Below are 27,407 nucleotides of genomic sequence, written 5' to 3'. Positions count from 1 at the left end.
AAGAAATACAATTTACCTTAGGGAAAGATTTAAAACCAAAAACATGAAGCATTCAAAACAGGAAAGTGGAAAGTAAAAGGAAAGAGAATAAACCTAAAGAAACAAAAAGAAAATTATAACTATAGAAACATACATTAACATTTCAGAAGTTGGAAAATTGTAGAATTACTAAGTCCAAGAGCCATCTCTATTTTTTAATTCAATTTTTAAAAATTTGAAAAATCTCATTTAAAAAGTGACAAATACACATACGATTAGAAATGAGATAAGCAAAAGTATAAAAGAGAATTCTATATTGTATTATATTACATTTGAAATTTTTAATCCATTTGGATTATTTCTAGGACCATTAAAAATTATAAATGAATATCAAGGATAAATATATAGCCTGATAAGACTAATCATCATAAAATAAAACAACTGTCCATGAAAAATAAAACAATAATTCAAACAATCTAAAAAAAATAAAAGCAATAGTCATATTTTCACCAAGATGTTCTATGAAAATTTTAAGAAAAAGTTATTTAAATCTACCTTAATTCTCCAGGTAACAGAAAGAGAGAAAAGCTTCACAATTCATTTACAAAACCAGCATAATCCTGATAAGAAAATCTATCAAATATAGCACAAATTAAGAACACTGAAATACAGACTAACTTATGAATATGGATGCAAAATCTTAAATAAAATAATTGCAAATCAAACTCAGCAGTAAATTAAAAGAATAAACCATAACCAAGCAGAGTTCACCCTAAGAATTTTAAAATGATTTAATTTTAATATAATACATCATTTCAATAGGTCAAATGAGAAACCATTTAAAATCATCTTTACAGATACTTACATTCTGTGAAAGTAATCATCTATTCCTGATAGTTCTTATAACCTGAGTATACTTTTAAAATCTTCAAAATGATAATGAGCATATGTTTGAAATCAATATTTAAATAACATTAACAACTTCTTTAAAATAAAAATTGAAATAAAGAAAGCCAATTTCATAGACGTTATTTAATATTTTATACATATGTCACACAATAAAATATACACATAATAAGAGATTAAAACCTTATGGTGAAAAAAATTAGCAATCTGTAATTTTATATATGTTACCACATTTTATCCATGTAACAAATATTGTATGATAAAACAATAACAAAAATTGCATTGCAGTTTGGCTGTATCACTTCATAACTTTGTGTCCATGAGATAAATCACTCTGCTCCTTTAGAAGTTTCCTATTTGGTACATTAATAGTATTAATAATAATTATTAGCTTATTTATTTTTAATAAATAAACTGCTTAATTTGAAAGATTTTGAAATAAAAATATTAATCAAAAGGTATAGTTTAATAGGTGTTTTGTGGTGTTTGGATTTACACTTACAGTGCCTAGAGCAATAAGTTAGCAATAAATATTAAATGTCTACTAAAAAAGACAACATCCAAAAATATGAAAATATCATATATGTAAGAGGAGTTTGCTTATTTACAAACTTTATCTGTAAACTAAATTATGAAAAAAATTTTGTATGCCTGTCGTTGTTTAATAAAATATGAAAATGACAAAGGATTTCTATATCTTTAAATGTCATATTTGTATTATTTTATCAAATGACTGGATAAAATGAAACGTAGATGGCTGTTTCTTTAATATCACAGGAAACAAAGAGTTGCAGATGATGAAATTATATTCTAAAAAAAAAATTCCTGAACTATGGGAGAAGTAGACCTCAAAGAAAACACGGGGAAAAATTATAGAAAAGCAGCTTTAATTTCTACATTTAAAACAAATTTGATCTTGACAACATTTTTGAAGTATTTAACAAATTTCAAGATGTTTTCTAGGTTACAAAATCCATTGTTTGCAGAAATGAGACAGGAAAAATGTATTTTCATAGATACAATGACAACACTAGTTAGAGAAAAGTGTACATTAATGAGGTAAAGACTCTAAATTGAAAGCACGATATGCCTTGAAATTTAAAAAGATCAGTTAGGTTGTGTGTGCAATTAGGCAGCACAAATCTTTTATTTTTCTCTTGAACTAGAAGTGCCGATTGCATACCAAAAAATAATTCACGGAAATGATGCACATCATTGCTTTTAATTGAGTGCTTAATATGCCCACTTTGCAAATCTAGCTTAAAGGTTTTTATAATGAGGAAGATACAGAAAAAAAGTATATCTAAACTTCATCATGTTCTCATCTTCTCTATAAAGTATGATAACCCACAAATGATTTCCATAATTGAAAAATATTATTAACTTCATAAATACATTCACAGTATCTCATCAAAAATAACATTTTGTTACGGAGGGCCAGACTTGCCATTTTAGAAATGATCAAAAAAATAAAAAAGTGATTTTAGGTTTAGTGAATGAATTTTCTCTCTTTGAAAATATTTTATTACCAGTGATATTTTTATAAGTGATAAATTTCAACATGATTAGAAAATTGAGGTCATAACTATTTAACATTATATTATATTTTATTTCAATGTCTACAGTCTACATTCCACCTCATCAGGTCCTTTCCAGACTCACAAGGTGAAGTTATTTTCCCCCATTGCCCTTCCTTCCTTCCTTCTTTCCTTCCTCCCTCCCTGGCTCCCTCCCTCCCTCCCTTCCTCCCTCCCTCCCTCCCTTCCTTCCTTTATTCATTAGTTAATTCACTCATTCGACAAGCCTAATATGGCTTTTTTTGAATGTCTATTATGACATTTTATTGAGTGCCTAATATGGGACAGGCACTGTGCAAGTTACACAGAGAAAACAAAAATCACAATGCATCTCCTGCCTTTAAAAAGCTTATAATCTAAAAAGAAGTATACAAGTAATCATTGATTTCAACAGACTGTTGGTGCCAGTACCAGTACAAGTATGGAGGTAAACACAGAGTACAATGAGAGTTCAAAGCAGACAGAACAAAGTGAAGAAATGGTTTCTCCAAGAATTTTCCTTCAATTTTCCATGTTGAAGTTTAAAATGAGAGGATTCAGCCAGACAACAGTAGGATTGAGAAGATGAGCTGAGTTAAACACTGACATCATAATCAGAGGGAACAGTATTTATGAAAAGCTGGAAGAAGGAAACCCACAGCACATTCTGGTGTCTTGCAGTTTGTCCGGTAGCTAGAGAATAGTTAGAGGGAAAGAGGCAGCAAGAGAGAACTTGGAGGTTGAAAACAAGGGCAGATTCCAGAGAGACTTGTATTACTACCTTTTTAAGATCAGTTTCTTCCAACTTACTCATCCCAACTCATCCCCTCTGACACTTCAGCCCAGTGTGTTTTAGTTTAGTGTTTTTCAGCCTTGCCTATTTCTGGATTCTTCTACATTGCCTATGCAGTGGTGTAAGTCACTCCCATCTTAACCCAGGTGCATATCCCCTACATTGCATAAATAAAAACAAAATACAAAAATTTTCCGGGAAAGAAAATTTTGAGAAATTCCAATCTAGCTCGCTAAATAAGCTTGTAAAAGATACACTTTAGTAACAAGAAATAAAACCATGCCAATTAGAAATGTCTGATAAAAAGATAGAGCCATGTGTTAAACTGGGAATGAATATTATCAAACATTTATTGTGTAAATTAATAAGAAATTATCTTAATACAGGAATTACTAAATAAGATAGGCATAACATGATGGAAAATAGAATATATGTCAGGAAAGGATCATATGGTCCTTAAACTGTTCAAAAAGAATTTAATGATGTCGACTATGTTTCACATCTGTAAGTGAAATATGCGTTCCAAAAATTCTAAAAACTTATAGCCCTAAAACATATAAATAAAACACATCTTAAGAAAAAAATCAATTAGAAACATTCTCAACTTAGTTTCATCTAAAAATATGGCTTCAAATTACATAAAGCAAAAATTTGGATAGAAAAAAATGAAACAATAAAGAAATACACTATCATACTGAAATATATTTTAATATAGCTTTCATAGCAATTGATGCATTAGTCAGAAAATAAATCAGAAATATAAAAGAGTTAAATAACATAATTATCACAGTTCACAAAATGAACCTATGTAGAACTGCACTCCACTATCAGAGAAAGTATTTTTCCAAAAACAAAAATTTATACAATTTACCTATATAGTATGAAATAAATTAAGTCTTAACAAAATATAAATAATATCTACCATATATACTACCTTTATGAACAAATCAGAATTACATTAAAAATCAATTCAAAATAAAAAACTGTAACATTTAGTGCAGTTAGAAAGGTTAATTTGTCTGACTGATCACAGGCTGACTGCAGAGACAGTCTGCCTTTGACGAAGTTCCAAGAAATTGGTTAAGGTCCAATTTAGTAAAACTACACAAATAAATGGAGAGATAGATCATGTTTATGTTTAAGGACTCCATCATAAAGATTTCATTTCTCCATCATATAATACATAAATGAATGAGATTCCAATCGTAATTCCAATAAAATTTCTGAAGGAAATGAACAAGAAAATGCTGAAATTTATATGGAAGCACAAAGGTCAAGAATAGCCTAAAACTCATAAGGAAATGTAAGACTGGGGGATTCATCATAATAGATAATCAAAACTCATAATAGAAGTTTATTAATGTAGACATTAAGTATGGAGATAAACATGTTAAGTACACCAAACAAATTAAAAAGAGAATGGAAAAAGAGATCCACACAAAACAAATAAGGAAGCCCCATATATGAGAGATGATTCTAAATATAAGTAAATACAGTAAGTTATAACAATTTGTTTTCTATACAAGAAAAAATGTAGTTGGAACCTCACTTCACACCATACCAATATATGAATTTCAAATTGATTATGCTTCATATCTGGCAAGTAAAATATGCATTCCTAAATTCTGCAGATAGTTTATTTCTTCTAAACTTGTAAATAAAAGATAGAATGAGAAAAAACTCAATTTTGAATATTTTAAACATATTTAATCTAAAAGCATTATGTAAACATGAAAAGCAAAATTTCAAGCCATTTAGCATAAAATACCAAAGAATATTTTTTGACTCAAAGGTATAAAAAATTTATTTTAAAAGTTCAGAAAAACATAGCTCAAAGGAAAATATTTATAAATTTTAGTACATTAAAACTGAAGTTTCTCTTCATCAGAAGTTACCATAAAGAAATGAAAGAAGATTGGGTGAAAATATTTTTAACATGTAACTTTAAAATATTTAGTATCTGTAACATAAAACAAATTCTTACAAATCAATTTAAAAAAAAACATCACTCAATGTATAGGGTAAAAACCATGAACAGGTTTTTCACAGAAAAGGAAATACAAATGACCCTCCCCCAAAAAAGCCATTAAATATATGCTCAGTCTCACTCTTAATTATTGATTAATTTAAAAAGCCATAATGAAAACATAATTCAAGAGCCTTATAATAGAAACTGGCAAAAAACCCATTCTTAACTCTAGGTAGGAATGCAAATTGGTACAGGAATGTGTATATTATTGCCTTTTACTGAACTATTCTTTCTTTTCATCATTTTATTATTTCCTTTTACTCGCGTTTCCTTTTACTAAAGTGAATGAGATGCAACAGGAGAGGAAGGCAGAAAAGATGAGTCATAAGGGAAGATCGGTGAGACACCAAGGGTGAGAGGACTCAGCTCACCATTCCTGAAGGGAACCACCAGCCAGGGGATGCAGGTAGCTTCTAAAACCTGAGAATGTTCCCAGGCTGACAGCCACCAAGGATACAAGGACCTCAGTTCTAAAACCACAGGAAGTGAATTTTGCCAAAACTGAATGAGCCTGAAAGCAGACTCATCCTGGAGTCTTTAGAAAGAAATGCAGGGCTGATGACACCTTGATTTCAATCAGGAACGATCTGGAGCAGAGGAACCAGCTGAGCTATGACTCGGAGAAACTTTATGATAACTGGGTACTGTTTTAAGCTGCTAAAATTCTGGTAATAGGCAATAGAAAACCAATATTGACAGAAACTGGCTAACTGTCATTTAATTATTAACAGAGAATAAGTTCAAATAGCCATGGCACAAAGCTAATGTCAGTATTTTTAAAAATTTTAATTATGAAAACTCACCGTTTTTGATAAAGCAGCTAATTCATTTCTTGATGACCTTGTTTCCTTCAATACTTCAGTCACTGCCTCTTCATTCTCCTCAATATTAATATTAACATCTTGTATTGATGTACAGTAGAAATTAAATAGACTGTTAAGTTTATCTATCTCTTTCCTAAGAGAAAAAACAGTTGATTTTATCTGCACTGAAGGGGAAATTATATTTTAACTTATACTTGAATTAGCTTCTGACTTAACTATGTAGATCAATGCAATTTATCTATTCCAAAAATTTTTCCCATCCCAAAGAAACTCCTGAAAAGTACTACTTAGATATAAAAAGTAAGTAGTGAAAAAAACTTCAATTTATGTTTCTGATGGAAAGGAACTGAGAGAAAAGTGATTTGTAAATTATTTAAAATAAACCACCTTTTGATTTGATTCCAGGTGAGAGACCTAAGCACCTTTGATTCAGAGGTTGGGTAGTACAGGGATGGAAAGGAAAGAAAAAAAGAAAGAGGAAAAAAATAAGAGAAGAGAAGAAGCTGTAGAAGTGGAAAGATCACACATTACTAAAGCTCTGGTTTACTGTCTTATCTCCCTCATAGTTACAGAGCTAAAAAGCAGTAAACTGCAGCTTAGGAAAACAAGGGGCCTATTTAAGAGAAGCAGTTGCCAAGGAGATCTTTTTCCTATGTGACATGTCACAGAAAAGACCAGTGCTAATCTGTAAAGCTACATAATCCTTTATCTTATCTGGTAGGTAGAAAACACGTTCCAAATATAAAAGTCACTTTAAAGCATGGTCTTAGAGTTTAATATATGAAAAAAGTACAGTGAGAAAATGACAAAATTATCATTTGCATAAAATATTAGCAAGTAATACAGATAAGCCCAACTTTTTTTTAAGACACCATAAACAAAATAATAGAGTGGGAGATTTATCTGAAACCCATATAAGAGACCAAAGATTAAATCATTTGTGTGTAATAAAATCCTACAATGCAATATGGAATGGAAAACTTACCCAAGAGACAAATGAGCAGAGAAGATAAACAAGAATTCACAAGAAAATAAATGCCGATGGCCAATAAATATATGATGTGTTTACTGAATTGGCCCAGGCTATGCTATCATGCATAAGCCTGATTTTAGGAGTAGAGTCAAATGGAACTGAAAGATATTACTGAAACTGAAAGATATAATCTCACAATATAAATGAAAATTAAAGCAACAAACAAATAGGCAAGAAGCTTCTCCTTTACCCTTCCAAATCTGGAGAGTACAGTCTTCCTATCAGAATTCTAGAAGCCAGATCAATAATGAGCATTTAAAATGTACATGTTTGGTTAAATTTCCTTCTTATGAAGTTAATTTTTCTTCTCTCAGTGGTATCCATTTCCCCAGTTCAGATAATAAACTAGATTTTGACTAAGAAGTGAGCAATTGCCCAGTGTCATGGAATGCAGGAGCTAAGTATTATTTTAGTTATCTCCTCATCCCTATTTCCTGAAGCATCAACTGCTGCCACCAATTCCTCAGTCTTCTAAGAATTTTTCAGTGTAAAAGTTTGTTACTAGGTTTGCCCCCACTGGTACTTTAGAGATTTCATCATTCTTGTATCTGCTAAATCAGAATAAATTTAGAAGAATAAAATGGGAAGAATCATTTTACCTGTTAAGAATTACTATAAAGTAGAGCAATCAAGACACCAAAGAATATATGCTGTGTGTTTCCATTTATGTGGAATTCAAGAACAGACCAAACTAACCATGGTGATAGAAGTCAGAATGTAGATGACCTTTTTAGGAGAATGGTATGGACTGAGAAGGAGAACAAGAAAAAACTTCTAGTATGCTGGAAACTTTTTATATATTAACCTGGGGCATGGTGACATGAGTGTATATACATATAAATAGAAAATCATCAATCTATACATTTGATAGCACACATAATCATGTTTCTATATGTCTGTTAATTCTAAAAAAATAGTGAAGGAAAATTAAACATATCTTTAAAATTTTATTTAATAAAGCATTTATGACTCCACTGATGCTTATAAAAGAACTTTTGGAAAATATACTTAAAAGAGAAGAAAATTAACGAGTAAGTTATATGGTGTAACAAATAATAATGAGTAAAGGAAGTAATAATAATATGCCTTTGGGCCTATCTAAATATTAATTATAAAAATCCCCAGCTAATTCTTACATTCAAAATTGAGAAGAAAAAATTTTAGAAAATGTTACAAGATGGATAATGTTATATTTGTAATTAATATGGACTAACATCTGTTTGTGCCAAATAGATTAATGAAAAAATTCTCTTCTGTAATCAAGAAAAAGAGAGAGGGCCCCCTCCACCCCCCAAAAAAAGAAATGAAAAACAAGAAGTTACAACTGACACCACAGAAATACAAAAGATCATAAGAGACTACTATGAACAACTATATTCCAATAAAATGGACAACCTAGAAGAAATGGACAAATTCTCAGAAATGTACAATCACACAAGACTGAACGAGGAAGAAATACAAAACATGAACAGACCAATTACCAGTAATGAAATTGAATCAGTAATTTAAAAACACCCAGTGAACAAAAGTCCAGGATCAGGTGGCTTCACAGGTGAATTCTATCAAATATTTAGAGAAGAGTTAACACCTATCCTTCTCAAACTATTCCAAAAAACTGCAGAGGAAGGAACATTTCTGAACTCATTCCACAAGGCCAGCAACACCCTGTTACCAAAACCAGGCTGAAATATCACAAAAAAAGAAAATTACAGGTCAATATAATTGATGGACACAGATCCAAAAATCCTCAACAAAATATTAGCAAACGGAATCCAACAATACATTAAAAGTATCATACACTATGATCAAGTGTTATTTATCCCAGGGATACAAGGATTTTTCAATATCCACAAATTAGTTAATGTGAATAAAAAGCATAGGATCATCTCAATAGATGCAGAAAAAGCTTTTGACAAAATTCAACATCCATTTTTGATAAAAACTCTTAAAGTGGGGATAGAGGGAATACACCTCAACATAATAAAGGCCATATATGACAGACCCATAGATAACATCATACTGATTGGTGAAAAGCTGAAAACACTTCCTCTAAGATAGGAACAAAGCAAGGCTGCCCACTCTGGTCACTTTTATTCATCATAGTCTTGGAAGTCCTAAACACAGCATCAGACAAGATAAAGAAATATTTTTTTTTTTTTTTTTTTTAGAAAAAGAAATTTTTAAAAATCCAAATTGGAAAGGAAGAAGTAATACTGTTGCTGTTTGTAGATAACATGATAGTAATCATAGAAAATCCTAAAGACACCACAAGAAAGCTACTAGAGCTCATCAATGAATTCAGTAAAGTTGCAGGATACAAAATTAATATGCAGAAATCTGTTGCATTTCTCTACACTAACAAACTATCAGAAAGTAAAATAAAGGAAACAGTCCCATTTGCTATTTCATCAAAAAGAGTAAAATACCTAGGAATACCCCTACCTAAGGAGGTAAAAGACAAGTACTCAGAAAACTATAAGACGCTGATGAAAGAAATTGAAGACTACACAAATAGATGGTAAGATATACTGTGTTCTTCAATTGGAAAAATTAATATTGTAAAAATGACCATACTACCAAAAGCAATCTACAGATTCAATGAAATCCCTATCAAAAGACCAATCGCTTTTTTCACAGAACTAGAACAAATAATTTTATAATTTTTAGGGAAACACAAAAGAGTGCAAATAATTAAAACAATCTTGAGAAAGAAGAACAAAGCTGGAGGAATCACGCTCCTTCATTTCAGACTATACTGCAAAGCTACAGTATCAAAACAGTATGGTACTGGCACAAGAACTGGCACATAGATCAATGAAACAGAACAGAGAGCCCAGACATAAACTGACACACTTACGGTCAATTAATCTATGACAAAGGAGGCAAGATGTAAAATGGAGAAAAGACAGTCTCTTCAACAAGTGGTGCTGGGAAAATTAGAGAGTTAAATGTAAAAGTGATATTAGAACATTTTCTCACACCATATACAAAAATAAACTCAAAATGGTTTAAAGACATAAATGTAAGACAAGAAACCATAAAACTCCTAGGAGAAAACATAGGCAGAACACTCTGTGACATAAATCGTAGCAATATTTTTTTGGATCTGTCTCCTAAAGCAAAGGAAATAAAATCAAAAACAAACAAATGGAACTTAAATTTTGCACAGCAAAGGAAACCATCAACAAAACAAAAACACAACCTACTGAATGGGAGAAAATACTTGTTAATGACATTATTGATAAGGGGTTAATATCCAAAATATATAAACAGCTCATACAACTCAACATCAAAAAACGAGTAACACAATCATAAAATGGGCAGAAGACCTGAACAGACATTTTTCCAAAGAAGACGTACAAAAGGCCAACAGGCACATTAAAAATGCTCAACATCATTAATCATCAGATAAATGTAAATTAAAACCACAATGAGCATCATGTTACACCTGTCAGAATGGCTATCATCAAAAAGAACACAAAAAAAACAAATTTTGGAGAGGATGTGGAGAAAAGGGATCCCTCCTACACTGTTGGAGGGAATGTAAATTGCTGCAGCCGCTTTGGAAAACAATATGGCAGTTTCGCAGAAAACTAAAAATAGAATTACCATATGACCCAGCAATTCTACTCCTGGTTATATATCTGAAAAATACAAAAACTCTAATTGGAAAATATACATGCATCGCAATGTACATAGCAGCATAATTTACAATTGCCAAGATATGGAAGCAACCTAAGTTCCATCAGAAGAATGAATGGATAAAAAACATATGGCTTGCATATATACACACACACACATATATATATATGTATATGTAAAATGGAATATTATCCAGCCATAAAAAAGAATAAAATTTTGAGCAGAAGCAAGAAGAATGACAATCCTGCTGCCTGTGGAACAAAAACCACATTCAAAGATAGACAAGATGAAAAGGCAGAGGACTATATACCTGATGAAGGAACAAGATAAAACCCCAGAAAAACAATTAAATGAAGTGAAGATAGGCAACCTTCCAGAAAAAGAATAATGATAGTGAGGATGATCCAGTACCTCGGAAAAAGAATGGAGGCAAAGACTGAGAAGATGCAAGAAATGTTTAACGAAGATCTAGAAGAATTAAAGAGCAAACAAACAGAGATGAACAAGACAATAACTAAAATGAAAAATACACTAGAAGGAATCAATAGCAGAATATATGAGGCAGAAGAACGGATAAGTGACCTGGATGACAGAATGGTGGAATTCACTGCTGCGGAAGAGAATAAAGAAAAAAGAATGAAAACAGACTAAGACACCTCTGGGGCAACATTAACCGCAACAACATTCGCATTATATGGGTCCCAGAAGGAGAAGAGTGAGAAAGGACCAGAGAAAATATTTGAAGAGAGTATACTCGAAAACTTCCCTAACATGGAAAAGGAAATAGCGACCCAAGTCCAGGAAGCACAGAGAGTTCCATACAGGATAAACCCAAGGAGAAACAGGCTGAGACACACAGTAATCAAACTGACAAAAATTAAAGACAAAGAAAAATTATTGAAAGCAGCAAGGGAAAAACGACAAATAATATACAAGGGAGCTCCCATAAGGTTAACAGCTGATTTCTCAGCAGAAACACTACAAGAAGGGAGTGGCATGATATACTTAAAGTGATGAAAGGGAAGAACCTACAACCAAGAGTACTCTACCCAGCAAGGGTCTCATTCAGATTTGATGGAGAAATCAAAAGCTTTACAGACAAGCAAAAGCTAAGAGAATTCAGCACAACCAAACCGGCTCTACAACGAATGCTAAAGGAACTTCTCTAAGTGGGAAACACAAGAGAAGAAAAGGACCTACAAAAACAAACCCAAAACAATTAAGAAAATGGTCATAGGAACATACATACCGATAATTACCTTAAACGTGAATGGATTAAATGCTCCCACCAAAAGACATAGGCTTGCTGAATGGATACAAAAACAAGACCCATATATATGCTGTTGACAAGAGACCCACTATAGACCTAGGGACACATACAAACTGAAAGTGAGGGAATGGAAACAGATATTCCATGCAAATGGAAATCAAAAGAAAGCTGGAGTAGCAATACTCATATCAGATAAAATAGACTTTAAAATAAAGAATGTTACAAGAGACAAGGAAGGACACTACATAATGATCAAGGGATCAATCCAAGGAGAAGATATAACAATTATAAATATATATGCACCCAACATAGGAGCACCTCAATACATAAGGCAACTGTAACAGCTATAAAAGAGGAAATCGACAGTAACACAATAATAGTGGGGGATTTTAACACCTCACTTACACCAATGGACAGATCATCCAAACAGAAAATTAATAGGGAAACACAAGTGTTAAATGACACAATAGATCAGATAGATTTAATTGATATTTATAGGACATTCCATCCAAAAACAGCAGATTACACTTTCTTCTCAAGTGTGCACAAAACATTCTCCAGGATAGATCACATCTTGGGTCACAAATCAAGCCTCAGTAAATTTAAGAAAATTGAAATCATATCAAGCATCCTTTCTGACCACAACGCTATGAGATTAGAAATCAATTACAGGGAAAAAAACGTAAAAAAACACAAACACATAGAGGATAAACAATATGTTACTAAATAACCAAGAGATCACTGAAGAAATCAAAGAGGAAATCAAAAAATACCTAGAGACAAATGACAATGAAAAAACGACGATCCAAAACCTAAGGGATGCAGCAAAAGCAGTTCTAAGAGGGAATTTTATAGCTATACAAGCCTACCTAAAGAAACAAGAAAAATCTCAAACAATCTAACCTTACAGCTAAAGGAACTAGAGAGAGAAGAACAAAAAAAACCCAAAATTAGCAGAAGGAAAGAAATCAAACGGTCAGAGCGGAAATAAATGAAATCGAAAACAATGAAAACAACAGCAAAGATCAATAAAACTAAAAGCTGGGTCTTTGAGAAGATAAACAAAATTGATAAACCATTAGCCAGACTCATCAAGAAAAAGAGGGCGAGGACTCAAATCAATGAAATTAGAAATGAAAAAGGAGAAGTTAAAACAGATACCAGAGAAACACAAAGCATCCTAAGAGACTACTACAAGCAACTCTATGCCAATAAAATGGACAACCTGGAAGAAATGGACAAATTCTTAGAAAGGTCTAACCTTCCAAGACTGAACCAGGAAGAAATAGAAAATATGAACACACCAATCACAAGTAATGAAATTGAAACTGTGACTAAAGATCTTCCAACAAACAAAAGTCCAGGACCAGATGGCTTCACAGGTGAAATCTATCAAACATTTAGAGAGGAGCTAACACCCATCCTTCTCAAACTCTTCCAAAAAATTGCAGAGGAGGGAACACTCCCGAACTCATTCTATGAGGCCACCATCACCCTGATACCAAAACCAGACAAAGATGCTACAAAAAAAAAAAAATTACAGGCCAATATCACTGATGAATATAGATGCAAAAATCCTCAACAAAATACTAGCAAACAGAATCCAACAACACATTAAAAGGATCATACACCATGATCAAGTGGGATTTATCCCAGGGATGCAAGGATTCTTCAACATATGCAAAACAATCAATGTGATACACCATATTAACAAACTGAAGAATAAAAACCATATGATCATCTCAATAGATGCAGAAATAGCTTTTGACAAAATTCAATACCCATTTATGATAAAAATTCTCCACAAAGTGGGCATAGAGGGAATCTACCTCAACATAATAAAGGCCATATATGACAAACCCACAGCAAACATCATTCTCATTGGTGAAAAACTGAAAGCATTTCCTCTAAGATCAGGAACGAGACAAGGATGTCCACTCTCACCACTATTATTCAACATAGTTTTGGAAGTCCTAGCCACAGCAATCAGAGAAGAAAAAGAAATAAAAGGAATACACATTGGAAAAGATGAAGTAAAAATGTCACTGTTTGCAGATGACATGATACTATATATAGAGAATCCTAAAGATGCCACCAGAAAACTACTAGAGCTAATCAATGAATTTGGTAAAGTTGCAGGATACAAAATTAATGTACAGAAAGCTCTTGCATTCCTATACACTAATGATGAAAAATCTAAAACAGAAATTAAGGAAACACTCCCATTTACCATTGCAACAAAACGAATAAAATACCTAGGAATAAGCCTACCTAGGGAGACAAAAGACCTGTATGCAGAAATCTATAAGACACTGATGAAAGAAATTAAAGATGATACCAACAGATGGAGAGATATATACCATGTTCTTGGATTGGAAGAATCAACATTGTGAAAATGACTATACTACCCAGAGCAATCTACAGATTCAATGCAATCCCTATCAAATTACCAATGGCATTTTTTACGGAACTAGAACAAAAAATCGTAAAATTTGTATGGAGACACAAAAGACCCCGAATAGCCAAAGAAGCCTTGAGGTAAAAAAAACGGAGCTGGAGGAATCAGACTCCCTGATTTCAGACTATACCACAAAGCTATAGGAATCAAGACAATATGGTACTGGCACAAAAACAGAAATATAGATCAATGGAACAAGATAGAAAGCCCAGAGATAAACCCACACACCTAAGGTCAACTAATCTATGACAAAAGAGGCAAGGTTATACAATGGAGAAAAGACAGTCTCTTCAATAAGTAGTGCTGGGAAAACTGGACAGCGATATGTAAAAGAATGAAATTAGAACACTCCCTAACACCATACACAAAAATAAACTCACAATGCATTAGAGACCTAAATGTAAGACCGGACACTATAAAACTCTTAGAAGAAAACCTAGGAAGAACACTCTTTGACATAAATCACAGCAAGATCTTTTTTGATCCACCTCCTAGAGTAATGGAAATAAAAACAAAAATAAACAAATGGGACCTAATGAAACTTAAAAGCTTTTGCACAGCAAAGGAAACCATAAACAAGATGAAAAGACAACCCTCAGAATGGGAGAAAATATTTGTAAACGAATCAGCAGACAAAGGATTAATCTCCAAAATATATAAACAGCTCATGCAGCTCAATATTAAAAAAACAAACAACCCAATCCAAAAATGGGCAGAAGACCTAAATAGACATTTCTCCAAAGAAGACATACAGATGGCCAAGAAGCACATGAAAAGCTGCTCAACACCACTAATTATTAGAGAAATGCAAATCAAAACTACAATGAGGCATCATCTCACACCAGTTAGAATGGGCATCGTCAGAAAATCTACAAACAACAAATGCTGGAGAGGGTGTGGAGAAAAGGGAACCCTCCTGCACTGTTGGTGGGAAAGTAAATTGATACAGCCACTATGGAGAACACTATGGAGGTTCCTTAAAAAACTAGAAATAGAATTACCATATGACCCAGCAATCCCACTACTGGGCATATACCCAGAGAACACCATAATTCAAAAAGACACATGCACCCAAATGTTCATTGCAGCTCTATTTACATAGCCAGGTCATGGAAGCAACCTAAATGCCCATTGACAGACGAATGGATGAAGAAGATGTGGTACATATATACAATGGAATATTACTCAGCCTTTAAAAGGAATGAAATTGGGTCATTTGTAGAGACGTGGATGGATCTAGAGACTATCATACAGCGTGAAGTAAGTCAGAAAGAGAAAAACAAATATCATATATTAATGCATATATGTGGAACTTAGAAAAATGGTACAGAGGAACCGGTTTGCCGGGCAGAAATTGAGACACAGATGTAGAGAACAAACGTATGGACACCAAGGGGGGAAAGCAGCGGGGGATGGGGGTGGTGGTGTGATGAATTGGGAGATTGGGATTGACATGTATACAGTGATGTGTTTAAAATGGATGACTAATAAGAACCTGCTGTATAAAAAAATAAATGAAATTCAAAAATTAAAAAAAATAATAATAAAATCTTGTCATTTGCAACAACATGGATGGACTTTGAGGGTATTATGCTCAGTGAAATAAGCCAGACAGAGAAAGACAAATACTGTATGATATAACTTTTATGTGGAATCTAAAAACTAAAACAAACTGATGAATACAAGAAAAATGAAAGACTTACAGATATAGAGAACAAACTAGTGGTTACCAGTGGGGAGAAGGAAGTGCGGAGGGCAAGAAAGGGTTTAGGGGATTAAAGGTACAAACTATTATGTATAAAATAAATAAGGTACAAGGATATATTGTACAACACAGGGAACGTAACCAATATTTTATAACTACAAATGCAATATAACCTTTAAAATTGTGAACCACTATGTTGTATAACTATAACTTGTGTAATATTGTACTTATACTACATCTCAATTAAAAAAATAATGTTTAAGCACATGTTGAAATAGACATCAGATGTGAGGAAATATAAATATCTTAATAAGTGCACGTTATCAAGATCACAGGATGATGTACAAACTTTTGTTCTTCAGTTTGCTTATATTTACTTGACTCTAGCTCCATAATGAGTATGACTTTTTCTGTACTAAATCACTGATCAGTCTGAATAAATAAAAATTTTATATCATACAGAAACATGAAGAATTTAAAACCAACAAGAGGAACTAGAAGAATATCATAAAATACAGCTACATCAGAAATGTAATAAAAAGTCAATTAATAATATGCAAAATATAATTAGTCTATATATATTTAAAATATTACACTTTATTGGAAATCAAAAAAATATGAGTTTAATTAATTAGATGCTATGCTTATAATTAATACAAGGCTATATAATTTGTTTTTTATAATATCCCATGCTGTAATATTTTTTCAAAGAGTCACTTTTTCACATAGTTAGCAGGGATATATATTGTTACAGCATAGTCACAGGTAATTTGGCAACATGTGTCAAGAGCTTTAAAATGACACAGAAAAATACTGCTTTAGGAATTTATACACAATTAGTTTACATATGTAAAAGATATTTTAATTTATACATAAACTTGGTAACAAGATAGATGTGGCAATTTAGATTCTTCCCTTTCTCTTTATCTGAATTTCTTATACAGGAATATATATTACATTTTAATTAATATTTTATTTCTAAATGCTATAAATAACATTTGTGAAAAATACTTACTTGTAGGCTTCTATGCTTATTTCATCATCACGAATATCCTTTTCCATGTCTATTTTATTTTGTTTAGCTTTGAATTTGACTTTTTCAAGATTTTCTACAGCTTCTTCACATTCTCCATGAACTTGTTTGTATAGTTCCATTACCTAGAAATAAAAATATGTGTGCTAATATACGCACTTAATGGCTAATTAAAATAATCAGACAACAGAAAGTTCAGAGAAGGGAGTTAAAGTAGTTTTGATTTAGATTATAAATGTTCTTTGTATCAATTTTCTTTCCATATTTAGTCTATTGTTTAGCACAGTAGTTTCAGATTTCTTTTACCCTGAGAGGCATCAATACTTGAGATGTAGAAAAGTTACTGAAGAAAATGACTTTAATATCCCAGTTAACATGACCAAAATAAAATCATTACTTTTTTTACCTACAAAAACTATGACTTTTTATTGTTCAAATACTTTATTGTAGAAAAATCAGAAAACAGATGAAAAAAGAAAATTTTATAAATTACCTATAATCGTCTCACTCATGAATAACCATTACTATCTTAATGCAAGGGTCCAAAATATTCCATTTTTATTGTTTTCATTAATTATTAGATATCATAAACATACTCCCTTCTCTCTCCAGGTCTCTCTTCTCTGTCAGACTAAAGGGAAAGGGTGTTTGTAGGGGTCACGGTTGGAAGGAACTACAGTTCAGGATGTCCTGTTGGAAAGTTGGAGGGAGAGGAGTAGAACAAGGTACTAAGGAGGGAGCAGTCCTTTACCCAGGGGCCGAGTGGTGGACCTATATGAGGCAGTAGCCTCCCGTAAAAAGCAGTAATTTTCATTAATTTTTATTTTATTTCATTGTATTAATTTTATTGTGATAAGAACATTTAATATGATTATCTATCTTTTAACAAAATTTTAAGTGTACAACACAGTAAACTGTAGACACTATGCTGTACAGCAGATCTCTAGAACTTACTCATCTTGCATAACTAAATCTTTATATCCATTGAAAAACAACTCTCCATTTCCCCTCCCCAAGCCCCTACCAACCACCATTCTACTCTGTGCTTCTATGAGTGTGACTATTATAGATATCTCATGTAAGTGGAATTATGCAGTATTTGTCTGTGACCTGCTTATTTACTTAGCATAATAATGTTCTCCAGGTTCCTCCATGTTGTCACAGATGGAAGGCTTCCTTCTTTTTAAAGGCTGAATTATATTCCATTGTATACATATACCACATACATTTTAGAATTAGCTTGTCAAGGTCCACAAAGAAATCTGTTGAGATTTTGTGACTGTATTTAATTTACAGAATAATTTGGAGTGAATGCTACAAAATTTAGCCTTCTAATACATTAACATATTTATCTATGTAGCACTTTTAAATTTCTCTCAGTAACATTCATAGTTTTCTGAATAAGGGCTTTGCATATCATTTGTTACATTTATTCCTAGATATATTTTATTTTATGCTCTAACAAATGCTATTTTAAAATAAATTTTATTTTCAGATTTGTTGCTGGTATATAGTAATGTATGGATTTTAAAATTTTACCTTTGTATGCAACTGTAATTGATCTGTGGACTTGTCTAGATTTTATGTGTACATAACTACATAGTCTGTGCAGCAAAGGAAACCATCAACTAAACAAAACTAACTAAACAACTAAACAAAAACTAACCTACCGAATAGAAGATATTTGCAAATCATATAACCAATAAGGGGTTACTATCCAAAATATATAAAGAACTCATACAACTCAACAACAACAACAAAACAAACAACTCAATTTTAAAATGGGCAAAGGGATAAACAACAAGGTCCTACTGTATAGCACAGGGAACTATATTCAATAGCCTGTGATAAGCTGTAATGGAAAAGAATATAAAAAAGAATGCATATGTATGTATAACTGAATCACTTTGCCATACAGCAGAAATTAACACAACACTGTAAATCAACTATACTTCAATTTTAAAAAATGGGCAAAGGGGCTGAATAGACTTTTTTGGGGGGATGGGGGGGTCCTGCCATCCTGTTTCTTTTTTTAAAATTTTTATTGGGGTATAATTAATTTACAATGTTGTGTTAGTTTCAAGTGTACAGCAATAGACTTTTTTCCAAAGAAGACATACACATGGCCAACAGGCACATACATGAAAAGGTATTCAACATCACTAATTATTACGGAAATGAAAATAAAAACCACAATGAGATTTTACCTCATGCCAATTAGAATGGTTATTATCAAAAAAGGAAGAAATAACAAGTGTTGAGAGGATGTGGAGAAAAGGGAACCCTTGTGAACTGTTAGTGGGAATGCAGCCACTATGGAAAACAGTATGGAGATTCCTCAGAAAAATTAAGAATAGAACTACCGTATGATCCAGCTATTCCGCTTCTGGGTATTAACCCAAAGAATATGAATACACTAATTTGAAAATATATATGCACCCCAATGTTCACTGCATCACTATTTACAATAGCCAAGATATGGAACAACCTAAGTGCCCATCAAGGGATGAATGGATGAAGAGATAAAGAGATGTGGTATATACACACACACACACACACACACACATATATATATATAAAACAGATACTACTCAACAGTAAAAAGAGAAAGAAATCTTGCCATTTGTGACAACATGGACAGTCCTTGAGGGTATTATGCTAAGTGAAATAAGTCAGATGAAGAAAGACAAATACTGTGTGATTTAACTCATATGTGGAACATAAAAAACAAACAAAAAACTCCAAAATAAGTGAACAAACCAAACCAAACCAAGGAAACATGTAGATACAGAAAACAGAGTAGTGGTTACCAGAAGGCAAGGGGAGGGAGAAGTGGGTAAAGGGGGTCAACTGTATGGTGATGGATGGTTATCGTGTATACATAAGAAGATATATCATGTTATAAACTTATATAAATATATAACATTTAAGAGAAGGCACAAGTAAATATCAGGAATGAAAAAGGAAAGCACTACATATTCTATAGAGTATAGAAAAGATAAAAGGATACTAAGAAAGTCTTCCAACAAAATTTGAAATTTTGATGAAATGGACATATTCTTAGAAAACTACAACTAACCAAAATGGACACAGGAAGAAACAGAATAACTGAACAGTCTTATTGAGGAAATTGAATTAGTAATTAAAAACCTTTCCAAAACAAACAAACAAGAAACAAAACTGGAAAACTTTAGCTAGATGGCTTCAATAGTAAATGCTAATTAATAATGTTAGTCTTTCGCACTCTTCCAGATAATAGGAAAAGAAGACATACTCCCAAGTTACCTTTAAAAATCTAGCAAACCCTTAAAACCAAAACCTGACAAGGACATTATTAAATAATTATATGACCTTCTTATTCATGAATTGAGATTTAAAACCCTAAACAAATAATTAGCAAATCAAATCTAGCAACATGTTAACATCTTACTTAACAGAAAAAAAATTTTTAATTCTTCCCCTTTGAAACTGGGAATGTGACAACGATGCCAAATATTACTCCTCCTAGTCAGCACTGTAGTGGAGATCTCAGCCAGTAAAGGTCCTAGCCTTACTAAAGGCAATATAATACAGTAAAATGTATACAGATTTGGAAGGGGAGGACATAAAACTGTCCCTATGTGCCCATTAATTTCTAGAAGAGCACAGATACTAGTAACCTCTACAAGATTTTCCTTTAGGCACAGGAACGTAGCGGTAGAGACTTCGGCAGAGAGCCAGGATTATACCAAGATGATGGGATAGCAAACAAAGAGCTCAGGAAACATAATAGAATTCCTACTATCAAAGGAAGAAAAGCAATAAATAATGTCATGTGTCCAATTTGTCCCGCAGGTAATGCTGGGGTGGTGGTCTCAGTGTTGGGGGCATTGGTGATATCATATGAGGCAAATTCATCTCCAAGGAAAGCTCTTGGACGGGCTCAGTGTGGGACTGGTACAACCTTCCCACATGGATACTCTCCTAGGTTGATGTTAATAATATTTTTGTGGCTCCACGGTGTTATGAGACTGAGCTGCTTGTAGAATTTGAAGGTCACGTTGAGCCTTTGAGCTTAGTTTGCAAGTAGCAATGTATTAAGGCTCAAGCACATTGGCTAGAGGTCTTGCATTATTTAAACTGTTGGGTTGCTTCAGCAGGCCTTTAGACAGGACCTCAGTCAAGACAGCAGAATAAAACAAAACAAAACAAAACAAAGCTATATTACAAACAAAACACTATCTTACACTTCTCCAACCCTCTAGCGATCATGAATTTGCTTTCTATCTTTATGGATTTACCCATTCTGGATATTTTAGGTAAATGAAATCATATAATATGTGATCTTTTGTACCTGGCTTCTTTTAGCATAATGCTTCAAGGTTTACCCATGTTGTGACATACATCAGTACTTCATTTCTTTTTATGGCTGAATAATATTCCATGGTGTGGATATATTACATTTTGTTTAGTCATTCATCAGTTGAGGGGCACTGGGTTGTTTCACCTTTGTCTGTTCTGAACAGTGCTACTATGAACATTTATGTACAAGGGTTTTTTTGTTTGTTTTTTAACATCAGTTTTCAATTATTTGGGGGTATATATCTTGGAGTGGAGTTGCTAAAGCATATGGTAATTCTGTTTTACTTTCTGAGGAAACACCAAACTGTTTTCCACAGTGGCTCTACCATTTTACATTCCCACCAGCAGAGTACAATGGTTCAAGTTTCTCCACATCCTCACCCAAACTGGTTATTTTACACTTTATTTTTAACTTTATCCTAATGGGTATGAGTGGTATCTCATTGTGGTTTTGGTTTGCATTTTCCTAATGACCAATGATGTTAAGCATCCATCTTTTCATGTGTTTGCTGCCCATTTCTATGTCTTTTGGAGATATGTCTACACAAGTCTTTTGCCCATTTTTAAATGGGTTGTTTGTCTTTTCTGATTGTTGAATTATAAAAGTTCTTTATATATTCCGGATACTACACCTTTTGTAATACATAATTTGCAACATTTTCCCTCATTCTGTGGGTTGTCTTTTTACTTTTATGGTAGTGTACTGTGATGCACAAAAGGTTTTAATTTTGATGAAGTCCAATTTCTCTATTTTTTCTTATGTCACTTATGCTTTTAGTGTCATATCTAAAAGAACCATTTCCAAATCCAAGGTGATAAAGATTTACCCCTAAGTTTTCTTTTAAGAGTTTTATAGTTTTAGCTCTGACATGTAGAATTATGATCCATTTTTAATTAATTTGTGTATGTGCTGGGAAGTAGGGGTCTTAACTTTACTCTTTTGAATGCATGTGGATATCCAATGTCCCAGCACCATTTGTTGAAGAGACTACTCTTTCCCCACAAATGGTCTTGGCACCCTTGTCAAAAGCAATTAACCATAGATAAATGGGTTTATTTCTGCAATCTCAATTCTACTCTCTACTTTTCTGTATTTATGCAAATGCCAGGTTTTTTTTGCTTCCTACAGCTTTGTACTAAGTTTTAAAATCAGAGAGTGTGAGTTCTCTGAAGTGTCCTTCCTTTCCAAGACTGTTTTGGCTTTTTGGGATCCCGTGCAATTCCGTATGACTATTAGAACAGGCTTTTCAATTTCTGCAAAAAGATCTTGAGACTTTGTCAGATATTGCATTTAATCTGAAGATAGCTTTGGGTACCACTGACATCTTGACAATATTAAGTCAAATCCGTGAACACGGATTATCTTTCTATTTATTTAGGTCTAATTTAATTTATTTCAGCAAAATATTATAGTTTTTAGCGAACAAGTCTTACACTTTATTGGTTAAATTTATTCCTACTTTATCATTTTTAATGGTATTAAGTAGAACTGTTTTCTTAATTTCATTTTTGGATTGTTCAAAACTAGTATATGAAAATACAACTGAGTTTTGTGTGTTGAGCTTGCATCCTGCAACTTTACTAAACTTGTTTATTAGCTCTAATAGTTGTTTTGTGAATTTTTCTTTCATGATTTTCTATATATAAGATCATGTCCTCTGCAAATAGAGATCATTTTACTTCTTCCTTTACAATCTGGATGCCTTTTATTTATTTTTCTTGCCTATCTGTTTTATTAAAAGTCCATTGATTTAAATGTTAATCTCATCCAAAAACTGCTTCACAGAAACATCTATAATAATGTTTGATCAAATACCTGGGCATCCTGGCCCAGCCATGTTGACGCAAAAAATTAATCATCGCAGTGACTCTGATAAGCTCTACGCAAAGGTTGCTATTTTCTTGATCTGCTAGAATGCATTTTCATTTTTCCTCCCATTACCAAGCATGGTCTTCCAGCTGCTCAACAACCCTGCTTCCCCTGACTCAGACATGCTTATGTCCACTATCATGGAAAAACACACTAAAATAATAAAAGGATACCAATTCACTCACCTATTGACAAACTTTAAAGTATGCCAATAAAAATGTTGACAAAAATGTGAGGTGGATCAGTTAGGATTGGGTTTGGCTATAGCAGAAATAAGTCAAATAAACAAGACTATAGTTTATTTTTCTCTCCCAGAAATAGATACAAGGTATCTTCTGCCTTTCTATTCAGCCATCCTGGATCTGGGTTCCATTCCTAAGGTTGCTTTGTGCTATAAAATCGAATCAGAGCTGCAGCTATCATATCTGAGTTGCTGTAAGTTTAGGAAATGGCTAAGGGTGCTACTTCTGACTAAGTCAGCCCATTTCAAGAAGCTTTCCTAAAAAAAACCCTATATAACTCCTACCTACATCTCATTAGAAATACCATGAGTAAAGGCAAATTGGGGGATGACTTTTAGCCTGACACATTGCCATCCAACTAAATAAGGGGGCTACTATTAAGAAAAAATGATACTACTAGAATTCTTGTCCACAGTGGAGAAATGGGACGTCTCCAGCACCGCTACTACTTTAGGAATATAAGCTGTCAGAGACACTTTGCAGAGTAACGTGATTTTATCTAATGAAGTTGAAAATGTATATAACCCATGACTCAGTAAATACTCCATTAGATATACAGCCAATAAAAATTCACACGCACATAGACAGGAACATGATCATGGCTGCTTATTGTTTACAGTCAAATCAGCATTGTAGCCAAATACTGGAAACAATGCAGATGACCAAGAGAAAATGGTAAATAATAAATTGTGAGATATCTATCTGACGGAAGATGGTAAATAAAATGAATGAACTAAATTTGTATGTATCAATAGTAGCTTGATCTCCAAAATAACATCAGATTAAAAAATAAGTTGCAGGGCTTCCCTGGTGGCGCAGTGGTTAAGAATCCACCTGCCAATGCAGGGGGCACAGGTTTGATCACTGGTCCGGGAAGATCCCACATGCGCGGCATAACTAAGCCCGTGCACCACAACTACTGAGCCTGTGCTCTAGAGCCCGTGAGCCACAACTACTGAAGGCTATGTGCCACAACTACTGAAGCCCATGCACCTAGAGCCCATGCTCCACAACAAGAGAAGCCACCACGATGAGAAGCCCACGCACCGCAACCAAGAGTAGCCCCCACTCGCTGCAACAAGAGAAAGCCCGTGCGCAGCAATGAAGACCCAACGCAGCCAAAAATAAATAAATAAATAAAATAAATAAGTAAATAAATAAATAAATTTTTAAAAAAATAAGTTTCAGAAAGTTATACAATGTTTAATAATATTAAAAACAATACTATACAGTGTGCATACATACATACAGTATGTATAAAATTATTCAAATTTTGCCTAGAAACAGAAGTTCATGATGAGGTTATCTTTGGAGAATGAGGGCGGAAAATGGAACAAATATAGGAGACACTTAATGACTTAATTTATTAACTTTAAATGATCAAGAACAAACATGATACAAAGTTAAATTTGTTCATTTAGTGGCCGTTAAAATAATTTATTTTTCTATAATATGATCCCACAATAGGAGAGTTAAATGTTAATCATTAACAAGACTTTTCATGTCAGTTACATATTTTCATCAACAATGAAATTGATGACATTCTTTCTCAGTTTGATTTATGGCTTCAAATAATACCATATTGTGTTAAATCTCCAAAATCGTATTAGTAGACTACCAAATATTATTAATATTCCTAAGTTTAAAAGTATGAGAAAAGTTTAAATGAATATCAATCAACTGTACTGTGTATAGCTTGATAATTCCTTTAGAAAATAAATAGCAGGTCAATTTTCAATAAGAATGAACCCTCGAAAGATATGTTAACTTCTTATAGTTGAAATTTTTATAACTAAGAAACAATCTGTAAAATGCAAATCCATTCATCTATTCCTTTACCTCAAATTTTTTCTGATAATATTCCTTCAGAGCTACAAGTTCCTGGTCTCGCTTTGCAAGCAGTAGAGGGCGATGTTTAATCATGTAGTCTATGTCTGCTTGAAGCTTTGCATTAGCTTCTTCTAATTTCTCCTTTTCCTCCTCCAAACGTTTTAGTCGATGAGTTTTATCTTCAAGGTGCCATCGTAGTTCTACAATATCTCTCAAATAGGCCTCGTGTTCTAGACATATGATGATAAGATAAAAAAGAAAATCAAATTTTAAAACAAAAGCTCCAGAAGGACATCTTTATTTGATAATAAATATGAAATATTTTAGTTTCAGAAATTACTTTTCTGTGAATGTTACTAAATCTAAAATAAGTTACTTTTTTTATTTTTTATTTTTTGGCCATGCCGTGTGGCATGCAGGATCCTAGTTCCCAGACCAGGGATGGAACCTGTGCCCACTGCAGTGGAAGCGCGGAGTCTTAATCACTGGACTGCCAGGTAAGTCCCTAAAATAAGTTATTTTAATATTGCACTAAAAATATATTGCTTTCTTCACTCACCATCAAAGGGATTAAACTATACAAAAATCACCTGAAAATTATAAAAATAACTCATATAAAATTAATATACGAAATAAAGTTTATCCACAAAATAAAGATTATGTTGAAAACAGAAAAATCTTACAAGAGTAAAATTAAAACAAATTAAAATGCATAGATCTAGTGATAAACCTAACATGAGTTGTGCAAGGCCTATAGGAAGAAAATGACAAAATGCTATCAAACAATAGAAAAGAGAATTTGAATAAATGGATAAAAATTTTCTGGGCTTCCCTGGTGGCGCAGTGGTTGTGAGTCTGCCTGCCAATGCAGGGGACGCGGGTTCGGGCCCTGGTCTGGGAGGATCCCACATGCCGCGGAGCGGCTGGGCCCGTGAGCCACAACTACTGAGCCTGTGCATCTGGAGCCTGTGCTCCGCAACAGGAGAGGCCGCGATAATGAGAGGCCCGCGCACTGCGAGGAGGAGGGGCCCCCGCTTGCCGCAACTAGAGAAAGCCCTCGCACAGAAATGAAGACCCAACACAGCCATAAATAAATAAACAAACAAACAAACAAAAAAGTAAAAAAACACATGTTGCTAGGCTCTACCTACCCCCAGAGTTGCTGATTCAGTAGGAATCAATAATTTAAAAAAAAAAAAAAAAATTCTGTTCTGTACAAAAATATTTGAAGTAATAAATATGGAAATTTCCCTCAAATAAAATAAATTAAATTAAATATAAATTATAAATTAAATTAAATGTCAATTAACAGACTAGGACAATTTTAGAGAAACTATATAAAAGATTTCCTCATTATACTGTTAAATTTCTAAGGTTAGCCTAACCTTGAATTCTTGGAATAAAATTAGATTGGCTAGCTTGGGGCTCTTTTCATCTTTTTAAAAATAAACTTACTGGTGGGTTTTGCTGTTGTATTCACTGAAGATACTTTACATATATACTCGTGATTTGGGCTTATAATTTTCCATATTTGTATTGTCCTTGTCTAATTTGCTTTATAATTTATGCTAGCTTCTTATATCAGTTGTAGTTTCTTTTATTTCTGTCCTCTATGATCTTGTGGAAGTTTGAAATTGCATGTAAAATTCTATTGCCCTAGTATGTATGTATATATGTACATATTTTGCAGGGAAGGATTTTTAGTTATTAAGTCAATGGTGTATATGTATATTTTGGTTATCTGTTTATTCATCAATCCATTTTTTCTGTGAATTTATCCAGTTCATCAAAATTTCAATAATATTCTAAGAGATTTGTTCTGAATATCTTCCTTATTATTAATCACGGCTACATTTTTAGATACCATTTTCATTTCTAATTGGATTTATTCATATA

Source organism: Balaenoptera physalus (assembly GCF_965194825.1).
Source record: "Balaenoptera physalus genome assembly, chromosome: 12".
Lineage (NCBI taxonomy): Eukaryota > Metazoa > Chordata > Mammalia > Artiodactyla > Balaenopteridae > Balaenoptera > Balaenoptera physalus.
This window is presented reverse-complemented; position numbering follows the sequence as displayed.